Raw genomic sequence first — 6059 nt, 5'->3', positions numbered from 1 at the left:
TATTTGCATGATCCACAGGGACTGGTTCATTCCTATATTTGAAACTATGCAATATACTCATACTATGGACAAGTATATCTTAAGGAATCAGTAAATCAGCTTGATCACCCCTGGGATACTCACTCTGGGACTACCTCATGCTACTGTTCTCTGTATGGTAGCTTTGAAAGGTAGGGAATTGTTGGGATATTTGCTAAAATGAAGAAACTCTTCCAAATGATGCAAATATATATCTAGGAACACTCAGACACTTCATTTCTTCTACAAGGATTAGCTTGATGTTCATTTTTAAACAGATCTTGCTTGTACAAAAAATATTTTGAGTCAGGAATGAATGGATCTTTATCCTAGATATTTGTCTCCACCTCCTATAACAGATCATTAATCCTTAGTGAGTTTCCTGGGGACTCGAATCTATTTGAAAAATAATGTACTTTCATCTGCCACCATACCTACTTTGAGAGTCTCTGTTAAGAGTTTTTGAGTGCGGTGCTAGTTTGCAAGCTGCTGAAATGTGATACATTGCTTTTATAAAAGGGGACTTTAATAAGTTACAAGTTTTCAGTTCTAAGTAAGTGAAGGTGTCCACATTAAGGCATCAACAAAGCTATCTTCACTCAAGAAAAGTTGATGGGTCAGGAACCCATCTGTCAACTGGGAAGTCATCTGGCATCTGCTGGTCCCTTGCTCCTGGGCTCCGTTGCTTTCAGTCTCTATTCCTATAGGGGTTCCTCGCTTTATTTCTCCAGGGCTGGCTTTCATCTCTTGGATTCCCTTCCTCTCTTTCTGGCTTGCTCAACATTTCATGGCAATGTCTGTTGGGCTCCAAGCATCTCCAAACATTTGTGTCTCTGCTCTGCATGTATCTGCATCTATGTCAACTTTGCTGTGAAATTTCTAGAGGCTCTGAGTCTTCTGTCATTTCTGGCTCTCTCCAAAATGTTTCCTCTTTTAAAGGATTCCAGTAAACTAATCAAGACCCACCTGGAATGGGTGAAGCCACATCTCCACCTAATCAAAGATCACACTCACAATTGGGTGAACCACATCTCTGTAGAGATAATCTAATCAGAAGCGTCTAAAGAAATGGTTGCTTCCACAAGATTGGATCAGGATTAAAACAGCTCTTCTAGGGTACATAATACTATCAAACTGGCACAGGTGCTGCTCAAGTTCAAGTTACCTTAATTTTGTTGGAGCTGTAATTGGACATACCTACAAAGAAATGAGATCTGGAGAGAAATTTGGTGAAGAGCAGCAAAATTATTATTGGAAATATTTTGGATCCAAAGTGTTTATAAAATGTTGGCAATGATACTCATCCCTCAAAATTGTTATGAATTTCATATTACATAATTGTATATAAATGACCTAGGTGAATAACTTTGCAATTAAGATGTACTAATTAAATTGAACTCTTAGGATGTGTTGGCCAGATAAAAAAGGCTTACAACCGTTTCAAGCATCATTTTACTTGCACCTATATTTCTTCTTTCCAATCATTACTCTTAGTTCACCTTTGTTAAATATTTCCTCCTTTTTACCACTTATTTTTCATGCAATTTGCTAACAGATTGCCTGTTATAAATGTCAAGAGGGACTCTGGTGCGATAAGAACTTATGACCTAGAGGCTTTAAGAGCATTAAACACAGAAGAGATCATCCCCAATATCACCATGAATAAATGGCTTGGTCTCTGGGACCTTTCTGTTTGTTTGCTTTCTTGAAACAGGTGTACTAATAATAAATTCTTCAATATTTTCCTGAGGGATATAGCTTTATGTATACAAAATGCTTTGTAAATGTTAATTAATGTTAATTACAGCCATATGACACAAAAAATTATGTTTGGATCAAGTCTTGCAAAGGTTTTTAATATTTATTCATTGTTCTAGTTTGCTAGCTGCTGGAATGCAATTTATCAGAAACGGAAACTTTCAAAAAGGGGAATTTAATGAGTTGAAAGTTAACAGTTTTTAGGCCTTGGAAATGTCCCAATTAAAGCAAGTCTACAGAAATATCCAATCTAAGGCATCCAGGGAATGATACCTTGATTCAAGAAGTTCAGGGTTTCTCTTTCAAGTAGAAAGGCATGTGAAGAACACGGTCAGGGGTTCTCTCTTAAGTAAAAAGGCCAGTGACGAACACATTCAGGGTTTCTTTTTCATTTGGAAAGGTACATGGCAAACACGGCATCATCTGCTGGCTTCCTCTCCAGCTCCCTGGGAGGCATTTTCCTTCTTCATCCCCAAAAGTTACAGACTGATTGGCTCTCTGTTTCGTGGTTCTGTGGCATTCTGCTCTCTGAGAATCTCATGACTTTTTTTCTTGTCATTCTCTAACTTTTTCCAAAGTACTTATTCTTTTAAAGGATTCTAGTAAAACCAATCAAGACCCACCTGGAATGGGTTGAGACACGTCTCCCATAATCCAGTTTAACACCCACTCTTGAAGGAATCACATCCCCATGAGATAATCTGATTAAAGTTTCCAATATATAGTACTGAATAGGGATTAGAAGAAACAGCTGCCTTTACAAAATGGGATTAGAATTATAGCATGGCTTTTCTAGGGTACATATATCCTTTCAAACCAGCACTTTCCTTAAGTATGAGCATCTAATTTTTGAGCCTACTCTGGAATACATAGCAAGCTCAGAGGTTGTGCATACAACAAGGGTGTACAATGACAGTTTTAGGTAGGATGTGGATGACTTAGCTGTGTGATCTCAGGGACGTTATTTTGAATCTCTGTGCAACAGTTTTTGTTGTTGTTGCTTTTTTTTTTTTTTTTTTCATTTGTAAAGCTTACCTACTTTATAAGGTGTTTGTGAACATTAAATGAGTTCTTATATGTATAATATTAGGGCAGTGCCTGGAAGGTAGTATATGTTGACTTTTAGCTAGTATATTGTGATTAAGGTTTTTTCCAAATTCAAAATACATTTATTGAGCACTTCATTTATATAAGGAACTAGAGCAATAGCATAGAAATCTTTTAATTAAGCATTTCTATTTAATATCAGTATATTACAATTCAGCCATTGTTTATAGCACATGATAGTAGTTTTGTCTTCTGCTAACAGCATTTTGTCCTCATTTGATAAATCTAAAGTTGAAATTTTCAGTTGCTGGGCTGGCTGATTTAATCTTAAGACAGTGTCAAGAAGACAATGACTCCTTTCTTCAGTTAAGGTTATCTGTGGTTTATATCCATTTACTTTGAAATGTAATAACATTATTTTAGGAAAAACAATGTGAAACATCAGTTAGAGAAGAAGCTTGTTTTTAGCAAAAGAATAAAGTTATCTATTGAGATAGAATCTAAATTAATACCAAGCATTCCAAAATCCTACTTAGAGTACACAGGTCTCTACTGTATGCTAGAATTGTAGAAATTTAGTATGGAATAAGCCTTTTTATTCTTGTACTTTTTTTTCTTTATTAGAAAAGTTGTGGATTTACAAAGCAATCATGTATCAAATACAGGATTCCATATTAACACCTTGCCTTGATGTGGAACATTTGCTACAATTGACAGCACATTTTTATTCTGTACTATTACCTATAGTCATGGTTTAACTTGAGGTTTACAGTTTGTGTAGTGCAACTCCATGGATTAATTTTTGCTTTTTACCATATGTACGATCTAACATTTCCCCCTTTTAAGCAATTCAGCAGTTTCTTTCAGTGTTGTTAATTAGACTCACAATGTTGTGCTACCACCACCACTATCCATTACCAAAGTATTTCCATCATTACAAATAGAACCCTATGTATTTTTATTATGTTTTGTTTTGTATTTTGGGGAAATGTAGGGTCCAGGAAAGAACCTAGGTCTCCTGCACGGCAAGCTAGAATTCTACGACTGAGCTACCCTTGCGCTGTCCTAGAACCCTGAATATTTTAAGTTTTAATTTCCCATGCTGTTCCCCCACCCTGTCCCCTGGCAACTTGTATTGTAGATTCTCACTCTATGGCTTTGCTTATCCTAATTATTTCAAATCAGTGAGAGCATGCAATATTTATCATTTTGTATCTGGCTTGTTTCATTCAACATGATATCTTCAAGCTCATCTATGATGTTGTATGTATCAGGACTTCATTCCTTTTTATGGTTGAATAATATTCTATTGTATGTATATACCAAATTTTGTTTATACATTAATTGGTTAATGGATATTTGGGTTGCTTCTATTTTTTGACAATTCTGAATAATGTTGCTATGATCATCAATGTGAAAATATTTGTTTGTGCCCCTGATTTCAGTTATTTGGGGTATATAACTGGTAGTGGGATTGCTGGGTCATGTGGTAGTTCCATGCTTAGCTTTCTCAGAAACTGCCAACTTGTCCTCCACAGAGACTGTACCATTTTACATTGCCACCATTTTACATTGCCAGCAATGAATGAGTGTTCCTATTTTTCTTCAAAAGAGTTTTATTCATTCAACTTACAATCCATCCAAAGTGGGCAACTGATGGCACTCAGTATAATTACAGAACTGTGCTTACATCACCATAATAAATTTTGGAACATTTACATAGCTCCGGAAAGAAAAACTCATGTTCTTCATACCCCCCTATTATTGACACTTGGCATCAGTGAGTTACCTTTGTTTCAATTGATGGGAGAGCATTAAGGTATTACTATTAACTAAGTTAATAGTTTGACTTAGGTGTATTTTTCCCATATATCCCTCTATAATTAACACATTGTATTTGTGACATATATTTGTTCTAATGCATCGAAGAACATTCTTCTATTTGTCCTATTAACCATCTTCAAAATCTACAACAGAGTTCACTATGATATACAGTCCCTTGTTTTATCCTCTAGATTTTCTTCTAGCAATATACATTTCCCTAAACTTCCTCTTCAGTTACAATCACACTCAAGATTCAGCACTCTTATTTTACACATGTGATAATGTGCTCCCATAACCTCTATCCATTTCCAAACATTTACAATCAACTTAAGCATCAGTTTCCCATTCTCTATCTTCAATCCATCTTCTAGTAATCTATATTTTAGATACTAATTAATGAATTTCCTCATTACATTTGGTTCATACTAGTGAGATCAAAGCATGTTTCTCCTTTTGTGTCTGGCTTATTTCACTCAACCTAATGTCCTCAAGTTTAATCGAAATTCTCACATGCATCAGGAATTCATACTTTCTTACAGTGGACTTATGACCTGTCTTATGTACATATCACAATATATTTATCCATATGTTGATGGACATTTGGGTGGCTTCCATTATTTAGCATTGCTGTGCAGATGCCTACTGACATCCCTGCTTTCAGTTCTTCACTACTTTCAGTAGTGAGATTGCCAGATCATATGGCCTTTGTATACTTAACTTCTGATCTGCCAGTGTTCCGTAGTGGCTCTACCATTTTACATCCTCATCAGCAATAACAAGATCTTCCTATCCTCTCCAACACTTGTAATTTTCTATTTCTTTAATGGTGGCCATTGTGGTAGGTGTGAAATGATATCTCATTGTGGTTTTGATTTCATTTCCCTAATAGGTAATAAAATTGAACATCTTTTCAAGTGCATTTAGCTATTTTATTTCTTCTTTGGAAAAATGTCTAATCCTGTCTTTTGCCAATTTTTCAATTGGATTATTTATATTTTTATTGTTGAGTTGAAGGGTTTCTTTATATGTTCTGGATATTAAACTCTTATTGTAGATATGGTTTCCAAAGTATATTCTGCTACTCAGTAGGGTGCTTTTTAGTTTCTTGAGAGAGCCCTTTGAAGCTCAAAAGTATTTCATTTTTTTTTATTAATTAAAAAAAGAATTAACAAAACAATTAGAAATCATTCCAATCTACATGTACAATCAGTAATTCTTAATAACATCACATAGTTGCATATTCATCATTTCTTAGTACATTTGCATCGATTTAGAAAAAGAAATAAAAAGACAACAGAATAAGAATTAAAACAATAATAGAAAGAAAAAAAACAAAAAAAACAAAAACAAAAAACCTATACCTCACATGCAGCTCATTCAGTGTTTTAACATAATTGCATTACAATTGGGTA

This window comes from Tamandua tetradactyla, chromosome 19, assembly GCF_023851605.1.
Source record: "Tamandua tetradactyla isolate mTamTet1 chromosome 19, mTamTet1.pri, whole genome shotgun sequence".
NCBI classification, from domain to species: Eukaryota; Metazoa; Chordata; class Mammalia; order Pilosa; family Myrmecophagidae; genus Tamandua; species Tamandua tetradactyla.
The sequence above is the reverse complement of the archived record's forward strand: the minus strand, read 5'-3'. Positions refer to the sequence as shown.